The sequence below is a fragment of the Hypomesus nipponensis genome, chromosome 2, assembly GCF_054491055.1.
Source record: "Hypomesus nipponensis isolate SF chromosome 2, ASM5449105v1, whole genome shotgun sequence".
Taxonomy (NCBI): Eukaryota; Metazoa; Chordata; class Actinopteri; order Osmeriformes; family Osmeridae; genus Hypomesus; species Hypomesus nipponensis.
Window position 1 is genome coordinate 9,680,687 of NC_140362.1, and position 24,549 is coordinate 9,705,235.

General features: G+C 37.5%; 3 long non-coding RNA genes across 6 annotated transcripts; all 3 read left to right on the top strand.

Moving 5' to 3' along the window:
• The first annotated feature begins 1,859 nt into the window (after positions 1 to 1,859).
• Positions 1,860 to 3,634, top strand: LOC146300686 (uncharacterized). 2 transcript variants are annotated; one of them, XR_014729673.1, is made up of 4 exons: positions 1,860 to 1,894; positions 3,043 to 3,232; positions 3,326 to 3,399; positions 3,501 to 3,634. It is a non-coding gene; the product is annotated as an uncharacterized LOC146300686 (long non-coding RNA). The 2 variants fall into 2 exon arrangements; XR_014729672.1 differs by lacking the exon at positions 1,860 to 1,894 and having other exon boundaries at positions 2,734 to 3,232.
• A 2,927-nt stretch (positions 3,635 to 6,561) lies between these two features.
• On the top strand, positions 6,562 to 8,336 carry LOC146300687 (uncharacterized). Of its 2 annotated transcripts, XR_014729676.1 has the most exons (4): positions 6,562 to 6,596; positions 7,745 to 7,934; positions 8,028 to 8,101; positions 8,203 to 8,336. It is a non-coding gene; the product is annotated as an uncharacterized LOC146300687 (long non-coding RNA). The 2 variants fall into 2 exon arrangements; XR_014729675.1 differs by lacking the exon at positions 6,562 to 6,596 and having other exon boundaries at positions 7,436 to 7,934.
• A 2,928-nt stretch (positions 8,337 to 11,264) lies between these two features.
• LOC146300688 (uncharacterized) lies at positions 11,265 to 12,854 on the top strand. 2 transcript variants are annotated; one of them, XR_014729685.1, is made up of 4 exons: positions 11,265 to 11,299; positions 12,263 to 12,452; positions 12,546 to 12,619; positions 12,721 to 12,854. It is a non-coding gene; the product is annotated as an uncharacterized LOC146300688 (long non-coding RNA). The 2 variants fall into 2 exon arrangements; XR_014729684.1 differs by lacking the exon at positions 11,265 to 11,299 and having other exon boundaries at positions 12,033 to 12,452.
• Positions 12,855 to 24,549: the final 11,695 nt, after the last annotated feature.

The window sequence follows — 24,549 nt, forward strand, 5'->3', positions numbered from 1 at the left end:
AGTGTTATAACATGCTTCTGTGGCTGTATATATATTAAAAAGGGGTTTTGTGAAGATGTTTAGCCTTTAGATTCCGTTTTTGAGACTTTCCATTTTGTATTGCTCTAAAGTGCTTTTCAGCTCCTGAATAGCGTTTTCAATGCATTTACAATGTTTGGCATGTAACTTCTGGCTGAATGGTTTTCTTGATGTTTGAAGTGTTATATAATGCTTCTGTGGTAGTTTAGACATGGAAAAGGTGTTTTGTGAAGATCTTTAGCCCTTAGATTCACTTTTTGAGACTTTCCATTTTGTATTGCTCTACAGTGCTTTTCAGCTCCTGAATAGCATTTTCAATGCATTTACAAAGTTTGGCATGTAACTTCTGGCTGAGTTGTTTTCTTGATGTTTGAAGTGTTATAACATGCTTCTGTGGCAGTTTATACATGGAAAATTTGTTTTGTGAAGATGTTTAGCCCTTAGATTCACGTTTTGAGACTTTCCATTTCTTATTGCAAATATAAGACACTCAAAGCTTCAGCTGTTTTGAGATGCTGTGAACTATGGCTTACACGCAGCGTTCAACGTTCAAATTGGTGCTAACAATAAGTTTATGACTTCCATGCTTCTGTCGTAAATGGTCATGCCAAGGCAAAATACAGGAACTTCCGTTTCTTCGCTCACTTAGTTGCTTATCACGATATAAACTCTGTATTTTATAAGCCAATGTAACATACACATGGATACCTGTCACAAGACTCACAAGACAAGAGTGTTTTTGATTTAACTGCCAGGGTAAGATACTTACAAACGACTGATGTTTGGGATGTTTGGTGTTGAATGCCAGCGAGTAGGCTAAGCTAACGCTAGATGTGTTTATTGTTGCTAGGTTACGTATTAGTTCAATTGAAACCGTAACTCCATTTGAACATTTTTGAGTGCCGCAAAACAAAGGCAAAGAACCGTAACTGATGTTACAGCATTCTGCATTGGATTTCTAAAGCCAAAGCAGGCTTTTGGAAGGTACGGTGAAGACAACAACCTTATTTTCTCTGAAAAACAGACGAGTTCATTTAAGATATTTGGCCACATGATAAAGCAGACCTTAACTGTTCCGAAAATGAAAAAAAATCATTTTCGACAAAATTGAAGTTACGGTCTTTTGCCTTTGCACGGCAGAATAGACTTCTGCTCATTCTAAGGATTTTAGTTAATACATTTTGGGAAAATAATAAAATAAAATAGATGTAAATACTTAATTATAAAATATGCCATGATTCATTTCTGTGAGTGTACCCTTGAACTCTATCTGCCGTATCCACCGTGGATCCACCTGTCTCTTCTTGATCCCACAATGCAGTGCAGATCAAGTGCAATTCAAGTTTTACAGTAATGTATTGGGTTATCTCAAAAGATAATTTGAATTGAGTATTTTACTGTGAAATAACCAAACAAAATGCTGTGAAATCCCGGTATCGATTTGTTCACAGTAACTTACTGTGTATACATTGATTTCACAGTAAATTCTACATTACAACATGATATCGTTATTATTACAGTTAAAGCCTGTAAAGTTATAATACAATGATTTATTGTGAAATATTGCAGTTAAATATTGTAAAATCCTGGTAACATTTTACGGTGAGGTTCATGCTAGGGGACGCGAGACCTAGCGCGTCAGCAAATCGTCATCACGTGTCAAGGTACACCCTCCTAATAGGGCGGGGTATATGGCAGGGATCCCAGGTCCTGCATTGCTAGTGCGACACAGACACTCTCGGTCTCCTGCGGCCTCCACCTCCCCGGCCTCCTCCATTTTGTCTGGTTTTTCTTTTTCTTCTTCCTCAGGGGGAATGCGTCGCTGCTCTCTGCCCTGATGTCAAGACGGTGTCTCAGGAGACAGTGTCTCAGTTGGGTGCGGCAGGGAGCCGTTGCGAGCACAACCATACGCCAAATCAAATATTACAATCATGTATTGTAACGTGTAATAATGTATCAAGTAACATAACATTACTGAGTCCTCCTGCCTGAACCATTTTGTATTGCACTAACGTGCTTTTCAGCTCCTGAATAGCATTTTCAATGCATTTACAAAGTTTGGCATCTAACTTCTGGCTGAATGGTTTTCTTGATGTTTGAAGTGTTATAACATGCTTCTGTGGCTGTATATATATTGAAAAGGTGTTTTGTGAAGATGTTTAGCCATTAGATTCCGTTTTTGAGACTTTCTTTTTTTTATTGCTATGAAGTGCTTTTCAGCTCCTGAATAGCGTTTTCAATGCATTTACAAAGTTTGGCATGTAACTTCTGGCTGGATGGTTTTCTTGATGTTTGAAGTGTTATACAACTGTGGCAGTTTAGACATGGAAAAGGTGTTTTGTGAAGATGTTTAGCCATTAGATTCCGTTTTTGAGACTTTCTTTTTTTTTATTGCTATGAAGTGCTTATCAGCTCCTGAATAGCGTTTTCAATGCATTTACAAAGTTTGGCATGTAACTTCTGGCTGGATGGTTTTCTTGATGTTTGAAGTGTTATACAACTGTGGCAGTTTAGACATGGAAAAGGTGTTTTGTGAAGATGTTTAGCCATTAGATTCTGTTTTTGAGACTTTCATTTGTTCATTAGTGCTTTTCAGCCTCCTGAATAGCGTTTTCAATGCATTTACAAAGTTTGGCATGTAACTTCTGGCTGAATGGTTTTCTTGATGTTTGAAGTGTTATAACATGCTTCTGTGGCAGTTTTTACATGGAAAATTTGTTTTGTGAAAATGTTTAGCCCTTAGATTCACGTTTTGAGACTTTCCATTTTTTATTGCAAATATAAGACACTCAAAGCTTCTCAATAGCATTGCCAACTCATTGTAAGGCATACTTAAGTTGTTCTGATCGTGGCAGGGGGATACATATTTGTCGTAACAACAAATGTTGTCTTACTAATGCTTTGTATACAACCATTCAAGGTAACGTGTTATTTACATCAATGTTACAGCTAATGTAGAAGAACCACAGTGTATGCCAATCATGTTAACTCTTGTAAACGTGTTTTACTTGTCTTTACTGACAGACACATTACAGGTTATGTTCCAGAAAGATGGAGACATTGGAGGAGAACCAGCGAGAGGCTCTCCTATTCAGGCGACGACAGGGTAAACACGCTAAAGAGGTGCCAGTGATGGACCTACAGGTGGCCCAAACACAGGCTGAACTCCAAGACCTTGAGGAGCACCTTTAGGTGCTGGAGTTCCGAAAGTGTGGTAGGTGTTTTGAGATGCTGTGAACTATGGCTTACACGCAGCGTTCAACGTTCAAATTGGTGCTAACAATAAGTTTATGACTTCTAATTGCAGATGCTGTGATGAAGTGGAAGACGGGACTAGGAGAGAAGGCTGTGGAGCTCTTCAGAGCATAGACACTCAAACACGTATATTATTCTAGATGTGATATTTTTATGACTTGTATAGCCCCTTTCATACGTGCAATTATGTTGATAGGACACTAACTTATTTTGTGCTTCATTGTCAGGGCCAACAGACAGGACCTGTAGCAGGAACTGGCAGAAGATGTTCATTCACTGTTTGGCACTTTGTTTGAAATAAAATTACTGAATGTTACATGGAAATCCTGCCTTGTTTATGATTAGCTTGAGTTAGGCTACACACCACACAAATATAGACCTCCTGAAGTTGGCTATGTAACCTATTATACAAGAACAAGTAGCATTTGGAGCAAATGAGGTCTGCATATGAACCGCCCAAATATAAGCAATAGAATTGAAAAATATAGGTTAGTAATTAACGTCGCAGTTACGGACTGGCAACGTCGGAAAATGTAATTGCTAGGAGGTCGCAGTTACGGATGGGCAACGTAGGAAAATAACGTTGCTAGGTCGCGGTTACGGACGGACAACGTCGGAAAATAACATTGCGACGACGTCGCGGTTACGGACTGGCAACGTCAGAAAGTTACGTTGCTAGGAGGTTGCGGTTACGGACTGGCAACGTCGGAAAATAACGTTGCCACGACGTTGCGGTTTCGGACTGGCAACGTCACAAGATGACGTTGCGGCAACCTACTGGCGCCCCACAGATGCATGGTCCCGCAACGTCGCCAAAGACATTGCGGCAACTTATGTTTGGTCAACGAGTGACGTTGCGGCGACGTTGTATATATATTGAAAAGGTGTTTGGTGAAGATGTTTAGCCCTTAAATTCACTTTTTGAGACTTTCCATTTGTTATTGCTCTAAAGTGCTTTTCAGCTCCTGAATAGCGTTTTCAATGCATTTACAAAGTTTGGCATGTATCTTCTGGCTGAATGGTTTTATTGATGTTTGAAGTGTTATAACATACTTCTATGGGTATTTATACATGGTAAAGGGGTTTTGAGTAGATGTTTGGCCATTAGATTCCGTTTTTGAGACTTTCATTTTTTTATTGCTCTAAATGCTTTTCAGCTCCTGAATAGCGTTTTCAATGCATTTACAATGTTTGGCATGTAACTTGTGGCTGAATGGTTTTCTTGATGTTTGAAGTGTTATAACATGCTTCTGTGGCTGTATATATATTAAAAAGGGGTTTTGTGAAGATGTTTAGCCTTTAGATTCCGTTTTTGAGACTTTCCATTTTGTATTGCTCTAAAGTGCTTTTCAGCTCCTGAATAGCGTTTTCAATGCATTTACAATGTTTGGCATGTAACTTGTGGCTGAATGGTTTTCTTGATGTTTGAAGTGTTATAACATGCTTCTGTGGCTGTATATATGTTAAAAAGGGGTTTTGTGAAGATGTTTAGCCTTTAGATTCCGTTTTTGAGACTTTCCATTTTGTATTGCTCTAAAGTGCTTTTCAGCTCCTGAATAGCGTTTTCAATGCATTTACAATGTTTGGCATGTAACTTCTGGCTGAATGGTTTTCTTGATGTTTGAAGTGTTATATAATGCTTCTGTGGTAGTTTAGACATGGAAAAGGTGTTTTGTGAAGATCTTTAGCCCTTAGATTCACTTTTTGAGACTTTCCATTTTGTATTGCTCTACAGTGCTTTTCAGCTCCTGAATAGCATTTTCAATGCATTTACAAAGTTTGGCATGTAACTTCTGGCTGAGTTGTTTTCTTGATGTTTGAAGTGTTATAACATGCTTCTGTGGCAGTTTATACATGGAAAATTTGTTTTGTGAAGATGTTTAGCCCTTAGATTCACGTTTTGAGACTTTCCATTTCTTATTGCAAATATAAGACACTCAAAGCTTCAGCTGTTTTGAGATGCTGTGAACTATGGCTTACACGCAGCGTTCAACGTTCAAATTGGTGCTAACAATAAGTTTATGACTTCCATGCTTCTGTCGTAAATGGTCATGCCAAGGCAAAATACAGGAACTTCCGTTTCTTCGCTCACTTAGTTGCTTATCACGATATAAACTCTGTATTTTATAAGCCAATGTAACATACACATGGATACCTGTCACAAGACTCACAAGACAAGAGTGTTTTTGATTTAACTGCCAGGGTAAGATACTTACAAACGACTGATGTTTGGGATGTTTGGTGTTGAATGCCAGCGAGTAGGCTAAGCTAACGCTAGATGTGTTTATTGTTGCTAGGTTACGTATTAGTTCAATTGAAACCGTAACTCCATTTGAACATTTTTGAGTGCCGCAAAACAAAGGCAAAGAACCGTAACTGATGTTACAGCATTCTGCATTGGATTTCTAAAGCCAAAGCAGGCTTTTGGAAGGTACGGTGAAGACAACAACCTTATTTTCTCTGAAAAACAGACGAGTTCATTTAAGATATTTGGCCACATGATAAAGCAGACCTTAACTGTTCCGAAAATGAAAAAAAATCATTTTCGACAAAATTGAAGTTACGGTCTTTTGCCTTTGCACGGCAGAATAGACTTCTGCTCATTCTAAGGATTTTAGTTAATACATTTTGGGAAAATAATAAAATAAAATAGATGTAAATACTTAATTATAAAATATGCCATGATTCATTTCTGTGAGTGTACCCTTGAACTCTATCTGCCGTATCCACCGTGGATCCACCTGTCTCTTCTTGATCCCACAATGCAGTGCAGATCAAGTGCAATTCAAGTTTTACAGTAATGTATTGGGTTATCTCAAAAGATAATTTGAATTGAGTATTTTACTGTGAAATAACCAAACAAAATGCTGTGAAATCCCGGTATCGATTTGTTCACAGTAACTTACTGTGTATACATTGATTTCACAGTAAATTCTACATTACAACATGATATCGTTATTATTACAGTTAAAGCCTGTAAAGTTATAATACAATGATTTATTGTGAAATATTGCAGTTAAATATTGTAAAATCCTGGTAACATTTTACGGTGAGGTTCATGCTAGGGGACGCGAGACCTAGCGCGTCAGCAAATCGTCATCACGTGTCAAGGTACACCCTCCTAATAGGGCGGGGTATATGGCAGGGATCCCAGGTCCTGCATTGCTAGTGCGACACAGACACTCTCGGTCTCCTGCGGCCTCCACCTCCCCGGCCTCCTCCATTTTGTCTGGTTTTTCTTTTTCTTCTTCCTCAGGGGGAATGCGTCGCTGCTCTCTGCCCGGATGTCAAGACGGTGTCTCAGGAGACAGTGTCTCAGTTGGGTGCGGCAGGGAGCCGTTGCGAGCACAACCATACGCCAAATCAAATATTACAATCATGTATTGTAACGTGTAATAATGTATCAAGTAACATAACATTACTGAGTCCTCCTGCCTGAACCATTTTGTATTGCACTAACGTGCTTTTCAGCTCCTGAATAGCATTTTCAATGCATTTACAAAGTTTGGCATCTAACTTCTGGCTGAATGGTTTTCTTGATGTTTGAAGTGTTATAACATGCTTCTGTGGCTGTATATATATTGAAAAGGTGTTTTGTGAAGATGTTTAGCCATTAGATTCCGTTTTTGAGACTTTCTTTTTTTTATTGCTATGAAGTGCTTTTCAGCTCCTGAATAGCGTTTTCAATGCATTTACAAAGTTTGGCATGTAACTTCTGGCTGGATGGTTTTCTTGATGTTTGAAGTGTTATACAACTGTGGCAGTTTAGACATGGAAAAGGTGTTTTGTGAAGATGTTTAGCCATTAGATTCCGTTTTTGAGACTTTCTTTTTTTTTATTGCTATGAAGTGCTTATCAGCTCCTGAATAGCGTTTTCAATGCATTTACAAAGTTTGGCATGTAACTTCTGGCTGGATGGTTTTCTTGATGTTTGAAGTGTTATACAACTGTGGCAGTTTAGACATGGAAAAGGTGTTTTGTGAAGATGTTTAGCCATTAGATTCTGTTTTTGAGACTTTCATTTGTTCATTAGTGCTTTTCAGCCTCCTGAATAGCGTTTTCAATGCATTTACAAAGTTTGGCATGTAACTTCTGGCTGAATGGTTTTCTTGATGTTTGAAGTGTTATAACATGCTTCTGTGGCAGTTTTTACATGGAAAATTTGTTTTGTGAAAATGTTTAGCCCTTAGATTCACGTTTTGAGACTTTCCATTTTTTATTGCAAATATAAGACACTCAAAGCTTCTCAATAGCATTGCCAACTCATTGTAAGGCATACTTAAGTTGTTCTGATCGTGGCAGGGGGATACATATTTGTCGTAACAACAAATGTTGTCTTACTAATGCTTTGTATACAACCATTCAAGGTAACGTGTTATTTACATCAATGTTACAGCTAATGTAGAAGAACCACAGTGTATGCCAATCATGTTAACTCTTGTAAACGTGTTTTACTTGTCTTTACTGACAGACACATTACAGGTTATGTTCCAGAAAGATGGAGACATTGGAGGAGAACCAGCGAGAGGCTCTCCTATTCAGGCGACGACAGGGTAAACACGCTAAAGAGGTGCCAGTGATGGACCTACAGGTGGCCCAAACACAGGCTGAACTCCAAGACCTTGAGGAGCACCTTTAGGTGCTGGAGTTCCGAAAGTGTGGTAGGTGTTTTGAGATGCTGTGAACTATGGCTTACACGCAGCGTTCAACGTTCAAATTGGTGCTAACAATAAGTTTATGACTTCTAATTGCAGATGCTGTGATGAAGTGGAAGACGGGACTAGGAGAGAAGGCTGTGGAGCTCTTCAGAGCATAGACACTCAAACACGTATATTATTCTAGATGTGATATTTTTATGACTTGTATAGCCCCTTTCATACGTGCAATTATGTTGATAGGACACTAACTTATTTTGTGCTTCATTGTCAGGGCCAACAGACAGGACCTGTAGCAGGAACTGGCAGAAGATGTTCATTCACTGTTTGGCACTTTGTTTGAAATAAAATTACTGAATGTTACATGGAAATCCTGCCTTGTTTATGATTAGCTTGAGTTAGGCTACACACCACACAAATATAGACCTCCTGAAGTTGGCTATGTAACCTATTATACAAGAACAAGTAGCATTTGGAGCAAATGAGGTCTGCATATGAACCGCCCAAATATAAGCAATAGAATTGAAAAATATAGGTTAGTAATTAACGTCGCAGTTACGGACTGGCAACGTCGGAAAATGTAATTGCTAGGAGGTCGCAGTTACGGATGGGCAACGTAGGAAAATAACGTTGCTAGGTCGCGGTTACGGACGGACAACGTCGGAAAATAACATTGCGACGACGTCGCGGTTACGGACTGGCAACGTCAGAAAGTTACGTTGCTAGGAGGTTGCGGTTACGGACTGGCAACGTCGGAAAATAACGTTGCCACGACGTTGCGGTTTCGGACTGGCAACGTCACAAGATGACGTTGCGGCAACCTACTGGCGCCCCACAGATGCATGGTCCCGCAACGTCGCCAAAGACATTGCGGCAACTTATGTTTGGTCAACGAGTGACGTTGCGGCGACGTTGTATATATATTGAAAAGGTGTTTGGTGAAGATGTTTAGCCCTTAAATTCACTTTTTGAGACTTTCCATTTGTTATTGCTCTAAAGTGCTTTTCAGCTCCTGAATAGCGTTTTCAATGCATTTACAAAGTTTGGCATGTATCTTCTGGCTGAATGGTTTTATTGATGTTTGAAGTGTTATAACATACTTCTATGGGTATTTATACATGGTAAAGGGGTTTTGAGTAGATGTTTGGCCATTAGATTCCGTTTTTGAGACTTTCATTTTTTTATTGCTCTAAATGCTTTTCAGCTCCTGAATAGCGTTTTCAATGCATTTACAATGTTTGGCATGTAACTTGTGGCTGAATGGTTTTCTTGATGTTTGAAGTGTTATAACATGCTTCTGTGGCTGTATATATATTAAAAAGGGGTTTTGTGAAGATGTTTAGCCTTTAGATTCCGTTTTTGAGACTTTCCATTTTGTATTGCTCTAAAGTGCTTTTCAGCTCCTGAATAGCGTTTTCAATGCATTTACAATGTTTGGCATGTAACTTGTGGCTGAATGGTTTTCTTGATGTTTGAAGTGTTATAACATGCTTCTGTGGCTGTATATATGTTAAAAAGGGGTTTTGTGAAGATGTTTAGCCTTTAGATTCCGTTTTTGAGACTTTCCATTTTGTATTGCTCTAAAGTGCTTTTCAGCTCCTGAATAGCGTTTTCAATGCATTTACAATGTTTGGCATGTAACTTCTGGCTGAATGGTTTTCTTGATGTTTGAAGTGTTATATAATGCTTCTGTGGTAGTTTAGACATGGAAAAGGTGTTTTGTGAAGATCTTTAGCCCTTAGATTCACTTTTTGAGACTTTCCATTTTGTATTGCTCTACAGTGCTTTTCAGCTCCTGAATAGCATTTTCAATGCATTTACAAAGTTTGGCATGTAACTTCTGGCTGAGTTGTTTTCTTGATGTTTGAAGTGTTATAACATGCTTCTGTGGCAGTTTATACATGGAAAATTTGTTTTGTGAAGATGTTTAGCCCTTAGATTCACGTTTTGAGACTTTCCATTTCTTATTGCAAATATAAGACACTCAAAGCTTCAGCTGTTTTGAGATGCTGTGAACTATGGCTTACACGCAGCGTTCAACGTTCAAATTGGTGCTAACAATAAGTTTATGACTTCCATGCTTCTGTCGTAAATGGTCATGCCAAGGCAAAATACAGGAACTTCCGTTTCTTCGCTCACTTAGTTGCTTATCACGATATAAACTCTGTATTTTATAAGCCAATGTAACATACACATGGATACCTGTCACAAGACTCACAAGACAAGAGTGTTTTTGATTTAACTGCCAGGGTAAGATACTTACAAACGACTGATGTTTGGGATGTTTGGTGTTGAATGCCAGCGAGTAGGCTAAGCTAACGCTAGATGTGTTTATTGTTGCTAGGTTACGTATTAGTTCAATTGAAACCGTAACTCCATTTGAACATTTTTGAGTGCCGCAAAACAAAGGCAAAGAACCGTAACTGATGTTACAGCATTCTGCATTGGATTTCTAAAGCCAAAGCAGGCTTTTGGAAGGTACGGTGAAGACAACAACCTTATTTTCTCTGAAAAACAGACGAGTTCATTTAAGATATTTGGCCACATGATAAAGCAGACCTTAACTGTTCCGAAAATGAAAAAAAAATCATTTTCGACAAAATGGAAGTTACGGTCTTTTGCCTTTGCACGGCAGAATAGACTTCTGCTCATTCTAAGGATTTTAGTTAATACATTTTGGGAAAATAATAAAATAAAATAGATGTAAATACTTAATTATAAAATATGCCATGATTCATTTCTGTGAGTGTACCCTTGAACTCTATCTGCCGTATCCACCGTGGATCCACCTGTCTCTTCTTGATCCCACAATGCAGTGCAGATCAAGTGCAATTCAAGTTTTACAGTAATGTATTGGGTTATCTCAAAAGATAATTTGAATTGAGTATTTTACTGTGAAATAACCAAACAAAATGCTGTGAAATCCCGGTATCGATTTGTTCACAGTAACTTACTGTGTATACATTGATTTCACAGTAAATTCTACATTACAACATGATATCGTTATTATTACAGTTAAAGCCTGTAAAGTTATAATACAATGATTTATTGTGAAATATTGCAGTTAAATATTGTAAAATCCTGGTAACATTTTACGGTGAGGTTCATGCTAGGGGACGCGAGACCTAGCGCGTCAGCAAATCGTCATCACGTGTCAAGGTACACCCTCCTAATAGGGCGGGGTATATGGCAGGGATCCCAGGTCCTGCATTGCTAGTGCGACACAGACACTCTCGGTCTCCTGCGGCCTCCACCTCCCCGGCCTCCTCCATTTTGTCTGGTTTTTCTTTTTCTTCTTCCTCAGGGGGAATGCGTCGCTGCTCTCTGCCCGGATGTCAAGACGGTGTCTCAGGAGACAGTGTCTCAGTTGGGTGCGGCAGGGAGCCGTTGCGAGCACAACCATACGCCAAATCAAATATTACAATAATGTATTGTAACGTGTAATAATGTATCAAGTAACATAACATTACTGAGTCCTCCTGCCTGAACCATTTTGTATTGCACTAACGTGCTTTTCAGCTCCTGAATAGCATTTTCAATGCATTTACAAAGTTTGGCATCTAACTTCTGGCTGAATGGTTTTCTTGATGTTTGAAGTGTTATAACATGCTTCTGTGGCTGTATATATATTGAAAAGGTGTTTTGTGAAGATGTTTAGCCATTAGATTCCGTTTTTGAGACTTTCTTTTTTTTATTGCTATGAAGTGCTTTTCAGCTCCTGAATAGCGTTTTCAATGCATTTACAAAGTTTGGCATGTAACTTCTGGCTGGATGGTTTTCTTGATGTTTGAAGTGTTATACAACTGTGGCAGTTTAGACATGGAAAAGGTGTTTTGTGAAGATGTTTAGCCATTAGATTCTGTTTTTGAGACTTTCATTTGTTCATTGCTTTAAAGTGCTTTTCAGCCTCCTGAATAGCGTTTTCAATGCATTTACAAAGTTTGGCATGTAACTTCTGGCTGAATGGTTTTCTTGATGTTTGAAGTGTTATAACATGCTTCTGTGGCAGTTTTTACATGGAAAATGTGTTTTGTGAAAATGTTTAGCCCTTAGATTCACGTTTTGAGACTTTCCATTTTTTATTGCAAATATAAGATACTCAAAGCTTCTCAATAGCATTGCCAACTCATTGTAAGGCATACTTAAGTTGTTCTGATCGTGGCAGGGGGATACATATTTGTCGTAACAACAAATGTTGTCTTACTAATGCTTTGTATACAACCATTCAAGGTAACGTGTTATTTACATCAATGTTACAGCTAATGTAGAAGAACCACAGTGTATGCCAATCATGTTAACTCTTGTAAACGTGTTTTACTTGTCTTTACTGACAGACACATTACAGGTTATGTTCCAGAAAGATGGAGACATTGGAGGAGAACCAGCGAGAGGCTCTCCTATTCAGGCGACGACAGGGTAAACACGCTAAAGAGGTGCCAGTGATGGACCTACAGGTGGCCCAAACACAGGCTGAACTCCAAGACCTTGAGGAGCACCTTTAGGTGCTGGAGTTCCGAAAGTGTGGTAGGTGTTTTGAGATGCTGTGAACTATGGCTTACACGCAGCGTTCAACGTTCAAATTGGTGCTAACAATAAGTTTATGACTTCTAATTGCAGATGCTGTGATGAAGTGGAAGACGGGACTAGGAGAGAAGGCTGTGGAGCTCTTCAGAGCATAGACACTCAAACACGTATATTATTCTAGATGTGATATTTTTATGACTTGTATAGCCCCTTTCATACGTGCAATTATGTTGATAGGACACTAACTTATTTTGTGCTTCATTGTCAGGGCCAACAGACAGGACCTGTAGCAGGAACTGGCAGAAGATGTTCATTCACTGTTTGGCACTTTGTTTGAAATAAAATTACTGAATGTTACATGGAAATCCTGCCTTGTTTATGATTAGCTTGAGTTAGGCTACACACCACACAAATATAGACCTCCTGAAGTTGGCTATGTAACCTATTATACAAGAACAAGTAGCATTTGGAGCAAATGAGGTCTGCATATGAACCGCCCAAATATAAGCAATAGAATTGAAAAATATAGGTTAGTAATTAACGTCGCAGTTACGGACTGGCAACGTCGGAAAATGTAATTGCTAGGAGGTCGCAGTTACGGATTGGCAACGTAGGAAAATAACGTTGCTAGGTCGCGGTTACGGACGGACAACGTCGGAAAATAACATTGCGACGACGTCGCGGTTACGGACTGGCAACGTCAGAAAGTTACGTTGCTAGGAGGTTGCGGTTACGGACTGGCAACGTCGGAAAATAACGTTGCCACGACGTTGCGGTTTCGGACTGGCAACGTCACAAGATGACGTTGCGGCAACCTACTGGCGCCCCACAGATGCATGGTCCCGCAACGTCGCCAAAGACATTGCGGCAACTTATGTTTGGTCAACGAGTGACGTTGCGGCAACGTAAGGGCAACTTCACTGTGTTAGCTGGGAAATTGCTTTTCAGCTCCTGAATAGCGTTTTCAATGCATTTACAAAGTTTGGCATGTATCTTCTGGCTGAATGGTTTTATTGATGTTTGAAGTGTTATAACATACTTCTATGGGTATTTATACATGGTAAAGGGGTTTTGAGTAGATGTTTGGCCATTAGATTCCGTTTTTGAGACTTTCATTTTTTTATTGCTCTAAATGGTTTTCAGCTCCTGAATAGCGTTTTCAATGCATTTACAATGTTTAGCATGTAACTTGTGGCTGAATGGTTTTCTTGATGTTTGAAGTGTTATAACATGCTTCTGTGGCTGTATATATATTAAAAAGGGGTTTTGTGAAGATGTTTAGCCTTTAGATTCCGTTTTTGAGACTTTCCATTTTGTATTGCTCTAAAGTGCTTTTCAGCTCCTGAATAGCGTTTTCAATGCATTTACAATGTTTGGCATGTAACTTCTGGCTGAATGGTTTTCTTGATGTTTGAAGTGTTATATAATGCTTCTGTGGTAGTTTAGACATGGAAAAGGTGTTTTGTGAAGATGTTTAGCCCTTACATTCACTTTTTGAGACTTTCCATTTTGTATTGCTCTACAGTGCTTTTCAGCTCCTGAATAGCGTTTTCAATGCATTTACAAAGTTTGGCATGTAACTTATGGCTGGATGGTTTTCTTTATGTTTGAAGTGTTATACAAGGCTTCTGTGGCAGTTAAAACATGGAAAAGGTGTTTTGTGAAGATGTTTAGCCCTTACATTCACTTTTTGAGACTTTCCATTTTGTATTGCTCTAAAGTGCTTTTCAGCTCCTGAATAGCGTTTTCAATGCATTTACAATGTTTGGCATGTAACTTCTGGCTGAATGGTTTTCTTGATGTTTCAAGTGTTATACAATGCTTCTGTGGCAGTTTAGACATGGAAAAGGTGTTTTGTGAAGATGTTTAGCCCTTACATTCACTTTTTGAGACTTTCCATTTTGTATTGCTCTAAAGTGCTTTTCAGCTCCTGAGAAGCGTTTTCAATGCATTTACAAAGTTTGGCAAATAACTTCTGGCTGAATGGTTTTCTTGATGTTTGAAGTGTTAAAACATGCTTCTGTGGCTGTATATATATTAAAAGGTGTTTTGTGAAGATGTCTGGCCGTTATATTCACTTTTTGAGACTTTCCATTTTGTATTGCTCTAAAAAGCTTTCCAGCTCCTGAATGGCGTTTTCAATGCATTTACAATGTTTGGCATGTAACTTCTGGCTGAATGGTTTTCTTGATGTTTAAAGTGTTAAAACATGCTTGTGTGGCTGTATATATATTGAAAAGGGGTTTTGTGAAGATGTTTAGCCCTTAAATTCACTTTTTGAGACTTTCCATTTTGTATTGCTCTAAAGTGCTTTCCAGCTCCTGAATAGCGTTTTCAATGAATTTACAATGTTTGGCATGTAACTTCTGGCTGAATGGTTTTCTTGATGTTTGAAGTGATAAAACATGCTTCTGTGGCTGTATATATATTGAAAAGGGGTTTTGGGAAGATGTTTAGCCGTTATATTCACTTTTTGAGACTTTCCATTTTGTATTGCTCTAAAGTGCTTTCCAGCTCCTGAATAGCGTTTTCAATGCATTTACAATGTTTGGCATGTAACTTCTGGCTGAATGCTTTCTTGATGTTTGAAGTGTTATACGATGCTTCTGTGGCAGTTTAGACATGGAAAAGGTGTTTTTTGAAGATGTTTAGCCCTTAGATTCACTTTTTGAGACTTTCCATTTGTTATTGATCTAAAGTGCTTTTCAGCTCCTGAATAGCGTTTTCAATGCATTTACAAAGTTTGGCATGTAACTTCTGGCTGGATGGTTTTCTTTATGTTTGAAGTGTTATACAAGGCTTCTGTGGCAGTTAAAACATGGAAAAGGTGTTTTGTGAAGATGTTTAGCCCTTACATTCACTTTTTGAGACTTTCCATTTTGTATTGCTCTACAGTGCTTTTCAGCTCCTGAATAGCGTTTTCAATGCATTTACAAAGTTTGGCATGTAACTTCTGGCTGGATGGTTTTCTTTATGTTTGAAGTGTTATACAAGGCTTCTGTGGCAGTTAAAACATGGAAAAGGTGTTTTGTGAAGATGTTTAGCCCTTACATTCACTTTTTGAGACTTTCCATTTTTTATTGCTCTAAAGTGCTTTTCAGCTCCTGAATAGCGTTTTCAATGCATTTACAATGTTTGGCATGTAACTTCTGGCTGAATGGTTTTCTTGATGTTTCAAGTGTTATACAATGCTTCTGTGGCAGTTTAGACATGGAAAAGGTGTTTTGTGAAGATGTTTAGCCCTTACATTCACTTTTTGAGACTTTCCATTTTGTATTGCTCTAAAGTGCTTTTCAGCTCCTGAGAAGCGTTTTCAATGCATTTACAAAGTTTGGCAAATAACTTCTGGCTGAATGGTTTTCTTGATGTTTGAAGTGTTAAAACATGCTTCTGTGGCTGTATATATATTAAAAGGTGTTTTGTGAAGATGTCTGGCCGTTATATTCACTTTTTGAGACTTTCCATTTTGTATTGCTCTAAAAAGCTTTCCAGCTCCTGAATGGCGTTTTCAATGCATTTACAATGTTTGGCATGTAACTTCTGGCTGAATGGTTTTCTTGATGTTTAAAGTGTTAAAACATGCTTGTGTGGCTGTATATATATTGAAAAGGGGTTTTGTGAAGATGTTTAGCCCTTAAATTCACTTTTTGAGACTTTCCATTTTGTATTGCTCTAAAGTGCTTTCCAGCTCCTGAATAGCGTTTTCAATGCATTTACAAAGTTTGGCATGTAACTTCTGGCTGGATGGTTTTCTTGATGTTTCAAGTGTTATACAATGCTTCTGTGGCAGTTTAGACATGGAAAAGGTGTTTTGTGAAGATGTTTAGCCCTTACATTCACTTTTTGAGACTTTCCATTTTGTATTGCTCTAAAGTGCTTTTCAGCTCCTGAGAAGCGTTTTCAATGCATTTACAAAGTTTGGCAAATAACTTCTGGCTGAATGGTTTTCTTGATGTTTGAAGTGTTATAACATGCTTCTGTGGCTGTATATATATTAAAAAGGGGTTTTGTGAAGATGTTTAGCCCTTAGATTCACATTGTTTGACTTTCCATTTTCTATTGCTCTAAAGTGCTTTTCAGCTCCTGAATAGCGTTTTCAATGCATTTACAATGTTTGGCATGTAACTTCTGGCTGAATGGTTTTCTTGATGTTTCAAGTGTTATGCAATGCTTCTGTGGCAGTTTAGACATGTAAAAGGTGTTTTGTGAAGATGTTTAGCCCGTACATTCACTTTTTGAGACTTTCCATTTTGTATTGCTCTAAAGTGCTTTTCAGCTCCTGAGAAGCGTTTTCAATGCATTTACAATGTTTGGCATGTAACTTCTGGCTGAATGGTTTTCTTGATGTTTCAAGTGTTATACAATGCTTCTGTGGCAGTTTAGACATGGAAAAGGTGTTTTGTGAAGATGTTTAGCCCTTACATTCACTTTTTGAGACTTTCCATTTTGTATTGCTCTAAAGTGCTTTTCAGCTCCTGAGAAGCGTTTTCAATGCATTTACAAAGTTTGGCAAATAACTTCTGGCTGAATGGTTTTCTTGATGTTTGAAGTGTTAAAACATGCTTCTGTGGCTGTATATATATTAAAAGGTGTTTTGTGAAGATGTCTGGCCGTTATATTCACTTTTTGAGACTTTCCATTTTGTATTGCTCTAAAAAGCTTTCCAGCTCCTGAATGGCGTTTTCAATGCATTTACAATGTTTGGCATGTAACTTCTGGCTGAATGGTTTTCTTGATGTTTAAAGTGTTAAAACATGCTTGTGTGGCTGTATATATATTGAAAAGGGGTTTTGTGAAGATGTTTAGCCCTTAAATTCACTTTTTGAGACTTTCCATTTTGTATTGCTCTAAAGTGCTTTCCAGCTCCTGAATAGCGTTTTCAATGCATTTACAAAGTTTGGCATGTAACTTCTGGCTGGATGGTTTTCTTTATGTTTGAAGTGTTATACAAGGCTTCTGTGGCAGTTAAAACATGGAAAAGGTGTTTTGTGAAGATGTTTAGCCCTTACATTCACTTTTTGAGACTTTCCATTTTGTATTGCTCTAAAGTGCTTTTCAGCTCCTGAACAGCGTTTTCAATGCATTTACAATGTTTGGCATGTAACTTCTGGCTGAATGGTTTTCTTGATGTTTCAAGTGTTATACAATGCTTCTGTGGCAGTTTAGACATGGAAAAGGTGTTTTGTGAAGATGTTTAGCCCTTACATTCACTTTTTGAGACTTTCCATTTTGTATTGCTCTAAAGTGCTTTTCAGCTCCTGAGAAGCGTTTTCAATGCATTTACAAAGTTTGGCAAATAACTTCTGGCTGAATGGTTTTCTTGATGTTTGAAGTGTTATAACATGCTTCTGTGGCTGTATATATATTAAAAAGGGGTTTTGTGAAGATGTTTAGCCCTTAGATTCACATTGTTTGACTTTCCATTTTCTATTGCTCTAAAGTGCTTTTCAGCTCCTGAATAGCGTTTTCAATGCATTTACAATGTTTGGCATGTAACTTCTGGCTGAATGGTTTTCTTGATGTTTCAAGTGTTATGCAATGCTTCTGTGGCAGTTTAGACATGGAAAAGGTGTTTTGTGAAGATGTTTAGCCCGTACATTCACTTTTTGAGACTTTCCATTTTGTATTGCTCTAAAGTGCTTTTCAGCTCCTGAGAAGCGTTTTCAATGCATTTACAAAGTTTGGCAAATAACTTCTGGCTGAATAGTTTTCTTGATGTTTGAAGTGTTATAACATGCTTCTGTGGCTGTATATATATTAAAAAGGGGTTTTGTGAAGATGTTTAGCCCTTAGATTCACATTGTTTGACTTTCCATTTTGGATTGCTCTAAAGTGCTTTTCAGCTCCTGATAGCGTTTTCAATGCATTTACAAAGTTTAGCATGTAACTTCTGGCTGAATGGTTTTCTTGATGTTTGAAGTGTTATAACATGCTTCTGTGGCTGTATATATATTAAAAAGGGGTTTTGTGAAGATGTTTAGCCCTTAGATTCACATTGTTTGACTTTCCATTTTCTATTGCTCTAAAGTGCTTTTCAGCTCCTGAATAGCGTTTTCAATGCATTTACAATGTTTGGCATGTAACTTCTGGCTGAATGGTTTTCTTGATGTTTCAAGTGTTATGCAATGCTTCTGTGGCAGTATATATATTGAAAAGGGGTTTTGTGAAGATGTCTGGCCGTTATATTCACTTTTTGAGACTTTCCATTTTGTATTGCTCTAAAAAGCTTTCCAGCTCCTGAATGGCGTTTTCAATGCATTTACAATTTTTGGCATGTAACTTCTGGCTGAATGGTTTTCTTGATGTTTGAAGTGTTATACGATGCTTCTGTGGCAGTTTAGACATGGAAAAGGTGTTTTGTGAAGATGTTTAGCCCGTACATTCACTTTTTGAGACTTTCCATTTGTTATTGATCTAAAGTGCTTTTCAGCTCCTGAATAGCGTTTTCAATGCATTTACAAAGTTTGGCATGTAACTTCTGGCTGGATGGTTTTCTTTATGTTTGAAGTGTTATACAAGGCTTCTGTGGCAGTTAAAACATGGAAAATTTGTTTTGTGAAGATGTTTAGCCCTTACATTCACTTTTTGAGACTTTCCATTTTTTATTGCTCTAAATTGCTTTTCAGCTCCTGAATAGCGTTTTCAATGCATTTACAATGTTTGGCATGTAACTTCTAGCTGAATGGTTTTCTTGATGTTTCAAGTGTTATACAATGCTTCTGTGGCAGTTTAGACATGGAAAAGGTGTTTTGCGAAGATGTTTAGCCCTTACATTCACTTTTTGAGACTTTCCATTTTGTATTGCTCTAAAGTGCTTTTCAGCTCCTGAATAGCGTTTTCAATGAATTTACAATGTTTGGCATGTAACTTCTGGCTGAATGGTTTTCTTGATGTTTGAAGTGATAAAACATGCTTCTGTGGCTGTATATATATTAAAAAGGGGTTTTGTGAAGAAGATGTTTAGCCCTTAGATTCACATTTTTTGACTTTCCATTTTGGATTGCTCTAAAGTGCTTTTCAGCTCCGGAATAGCGTTTTCAATGCATTTACAAAGTTTAGCATGTAACTTCTGGCTGAATGGTTTTCTTGATGTTTGAAGTGTTAAAACATGCTTCTGTGGCTGTATATATCGAAAAGGGTTTTTGTGAAGATGTTTAGCCCTTAAATTCACTTTTTGAGACTTTCCATTTTGTATTGCTCTAAAGTGCTTTTCAGCTCCTGAATAGCGTTTTCAATGAATTTACAATGTTTGGCATGTAACTTCTGGCTGAATGGTTTTCTTGATGTTTGAAGTGATAAAACATGCTTCTGTGGCTGTATATATATTGAAAAGGGGTTTTGTGAAGATGTTTAGCCGTTGTATTCACTTTTTGAGACTTTCCATTTTGTATTGCTCTAAAGTGCTTTCCAGCTCCTGAATAGCGTTTTCAATGCATTTACAATGTTTGGCATGTAACTTCTGGCTGAATGGTTTTCTTGATGTTTGAAGTGTTATACGATGCTTCTGTGGCAGTTTAGACATGGAAAAGTTGTTTTGTGAAGATGTTTAGCCCTTACATTCACTTTTTGAGACTTTCCATTTTGTATTGCTCTACAGTGCTTTTCAGCTCCTGAGAAGCGTTTTCAATGCATTTACAAAGTTTGGCAAATAACTTCTGGCTGAATGGTTTTCTTGATGTTTGAAGTGTTATAACATGCTTCTGTGGCTGTATATATATTAAAAAGGGGTTTTGTGAAGATGTTTGGCCATTAGATTCCGTTTTTGAGACTTTCATTTTTTTATTGCTCTAAATGGTTTTCAGCTCCTGAATAGCGTTTTCAATGCATTTACAATGTTTGGCATGTAACTTGTGGCTGAATGGTTTTCTTGATGTTTGAAGTGTTATAACATGCTTCTGTGGCTGTATATATATTAAAAAGGGGTTTTGTGAAGATGTTTAGCCTTTAGATTCCGTTTTTGAGACTTTCCATTTTGTATTGCTCTAAAGTGCTTTTCAGCTCCTGAATAGCGTTTTCAATGCATTTACAATGTTTGGCATGTAACTTCTGGCTGAATGGTTTTCTTGATGTTTGAAGTGTTATATAATGCTTCTGTGGTAGTTTAGACATGGAAAAGGTGTTTTGTGAAGATCTTTAGCCCTTAGATTCACTTTTTGAGACTTTCCATTTTGTATTGCTCTACAGTGCTTTTCAGCTCCTGAATAGCGTTTTCAATGCATTTACAAAGTTTGGCATGTAACTTCTGGCTGGATGGTTTTCTTTATGTTTGAAGTGTTATACAAGGCTTCTGTGGCAGTTAAAACATGGAAAAGGTGTTTTGTGAAGATGTTTAGCCCTTACATTCACTTTTTGAGACTTTCCATTTTGTATTGCTCTAAAGTGCTTTTCAGCTCCTGAATAGCGTTTTCAATGCATTTACAATGTTTGGCATGTAACTTCTGGCTGAATGGTTTTCTTGATGTTTCAAGTGTTATACAATGCTTCTGTGGCAGTTTAGACATGGAAAAGGTGTTTTGTGAAGATGTTTAGCCCTTACATTCACTTTTTGAGACTTTCCATTTTGTATTGCTCTAAAGTGCTTTTCAGCTCCTGAGAAGCGTTTTCAATGCATTTACAAAGTTTGGCAAATAACTTCTGGCTGAATGGTTTTCTTGATGTTTGAAGTGTTAAAACATGCTTCTGTGGCTGTATATATATTAAAAGGTGTTTTGTGAAGATGTCTGGCCGTTATATTCACTTTTTGAGACTTTCCATTTTGTATTGCTCTAAAAAGCTTTCCAGCTCCTGAATGGCGTTTTCAATGCATTTACAATGTTTGGCATGTAACTTCTGGCTGAATGGTTTTCTTGATGTTTAAAGTGTTAAAACATGCTTGTGTGGCTGTATATATATTGAAAAGGGGTTTTGTGAAGATGTTTAGCCCTTAAATTCACTTTTTGAGACTTTCCATTTTGTATTGCTCTAAAGTGCTTTCCAGCTTCTGAATAGTGTTTTCAATGCATTTACAAAGTTTGGCATGTAACTTCTGGCTGGATGGTTTTCTTGATGTTTCAAGTGTTATACAATGCTTCTGTGGCAGTTTAGACATGGAAAAGGTGTTTTGTGAAGATGTTTAGCCCTTACATTCACTTTTTGAGACTTTCCATTTTGTATTGCTCTAAAGTGCTTTTCAGCTCCTGAGAAGCGTTTTCAATGCATTTACAAAGTTTGGCAAATAACTTCTGGCTGAATGGTTTTCTTGATGTTTGAAGTGTTATAACATGCTTCTGTGGCTGTATATATATTAAAAAGGGGTTTTGTGAAGATGTTTAGCCCTTAGATTCACATTGTTTGACTTTCCATTTTCTATTGCTCTAAAGTGCTTTTCAGCTCCTGAATAGCGTTTTCAATGCATTTACAATGTTTGGCATGTAACTTCTGGCTGAATGGTTTTCTTGATGTTTCAAGTGTTATGCAATGCTTCTGTGGCAGTTTAGACATGTAAAAGGTGTTTTGTGAAGATGTTTAGCCCGTACATTCACTTTTTGAGACTTTCCATTTTGTATTGCTCTAAAGTGCTTTTCAGCTCCTGAGAAGCGTTTTCAATGCATTTACAATGTTTGGCATGTAACTTCTGGCTGAATGGTTTTCTTGATGTTTAAAGTGTTAAAACATGCTTGTGTGGCTGTATATATATTGAAAAGGGGTTTTGTGAAGATGTTTAGCCCTTAAATTCACTTTTTGAGACTTTCCATTTTGTATTGCTCTAAAGTGCTTTCCAGCTCCTGAATAGCGTTTTCAATGCATTTACAAAGTTTGGCATGTAACTTCTGGCTGGATGGTTTTCTTTATGTTTGAAGTGTTATACAAGGCTTCTGTGGCAGTTAAAACATGGAAAAGGTGTTTTGTGAAGATGATTAGCCCTTACATTCACTTTTTGAGACTTTCCATTTTTTATTGCTCTAAAGTGCTTTTCAGCTCCTGAACAGCGTTTTCAATGCATTTACAATGTTTGGCATGTAACTTCTGGCTGAATGGTTTTCTTGATGTTTCAAGTGTTATACAATGCTTCTGTGGCAGTTTAGACATGGAAAAGGTGTTTTGTGAAGATGTTTAGCCCTTACATTCACTTTTTGAGACTTTCCATTTTGTATTGCTCTAAAGTGCTTTTCAGCTCCTGAGAAGCGTTTTCAATGCATTTACAAAGTTTGGCATGTAACTTCTGGCTGGATGGTTTTCTTTATGTTTGAAGTGTTATAACATGCTTCTGTGGCTGTATATATATTAAAAAGGGGTTTTGTGAAGATGTTTAGCCCTTAGATTCACATTGTTTGACTTTCCATTTTCTATTGCTCTAAAGTGCTTTTCAGCTCCTGAATAGCGTTTTCAATGCATTTACAATGTTTGGCATGTAACTTCTGGCTGAATGGTTTTCTTGATGTTTCAAGTGTTATGCAATGCTTCTGTGGCAGTTTAGACATGGAAAAGGTGTTTTGTGAAGATGTTTAGCCTGTACATTCACTTTTTGAGACTTTCCATTTGTTATTGATCTAAAGTGCTTTTCAGCTCCTGAATAGCGTTTTCAATGCATTTACAAAGTTTGGCATGTAACTTCTGGCTGGATGGTTTTCTTTATGTTTGAAGTGTTATACAAGGCTTCTGTGGCAGTTAAAACATGGAAAATTTGTTTTGTGAAGATGTTTAGCCCTTACATTCACTTTTTGAGACGTTCCATTTTTTATTGCTCTAAATTGCTTTTCAGCTCCTGAATAGCGTTTTCAATGCATTTACAATGTTTGGCATGTAACTTCTAGCTGAATGGTTTTCTTGATGTTTCAAGTGTTATACAATGCTTCTGTGGCAGTTTAGACATGGAAAAGGTGTTTTGTGAAGATGTTTAGCCCTTACATTCACTTTTTGAGACTTTCCATTTTGTATTGCTCTAAAGTGCTTTTCAGCTCCTGAATAGCGTTTTCAATGAATTTACAATGTTTGGCATGTAACTTCTGGCTGAATGGTTTTCTTGATGTTTGAAGTGATAAAACATGCTTCTGTGGCTGTATATATATTAAAAAGGGGTTTTGTGAAGAAGATGTTTAGCCCTTAGATTCACATTTTTTGACTTTCCATTTCGGATTGCTCTAAAGTGCTTTTCAGCTCCGGAATAGCGTTTTCAATGCATTTACAAAGTTTAGCATGTAACTTCTGGCTGAATGGTTTTCTTGATGTTTGAAGTGTTAAAACATGCTTCTGTGGCTGTATATATCGAAAAGGGGTTTTGTGAAGATGTTTAGCCCTTAAATTCACTTTTTGAGACTTTCCATTTTGTATTGCTCTAAAGTGCTTTTCAGCTCCTGAATAGCGTTTTCAATGAATTTACAATGTTTGGCATGTAACTTCTGGCTGAATGGTTTTCTTGATGTTTGAAGTGATAAAACATGCTTCTGTGGCTGTATATATATTAAAAAGGGGTTTTGTGAAGATGTTTAGCCGTTATATTCACTTTTTGAGACTTTCCATTTTGTATTGCTCTAAAGTGCTTTCCAGCTCCTGAATAGCGTTTTCAATGCATTTACAATGTTTGGCATGTAACTTCTGGCTGAATGGTTTTCTTGATGTTTGAAGTGTTATACGATGCTTCTGTGGCAGTTTAGAAATGGAAAAGTTGTTTTGTGAAGATGTTTAGCCCTTACATTCACTTTTTGAGACTTTCCATTTTGTATTGCTCTACAGTGCTTTTCAGCTCCTGAGAAGCGTTTTCAATGCATTTACAAAGTTTGGCAAATAACTTCTGGCTGAATGGTTTTCTTGATGTTTGAAGTGTTATAACATGCTTATGTGGCTGTATATATATTAAAAAGGGGTTTTGTGAAGATGTTTAGCCCTTAGATTCACATTGTTTGACTTTCCATTTTGGATTGCTCTAAAGTGCTTTTCAGCTCCTGAATAGCGTTTTCAATGCATTTATAAAGTTTAGCATGTAACTTCTGGCTGAATGGTTTTCTTGATGTTTAAAGTGTTAAAACATGCTTCTGTGGCTGTATATATATTGAAAAGGGGTTTTGTGAAGATGTTTAGCCCTTAAATTCACTTTTTGAGACTTTCCATTTTGTATTGC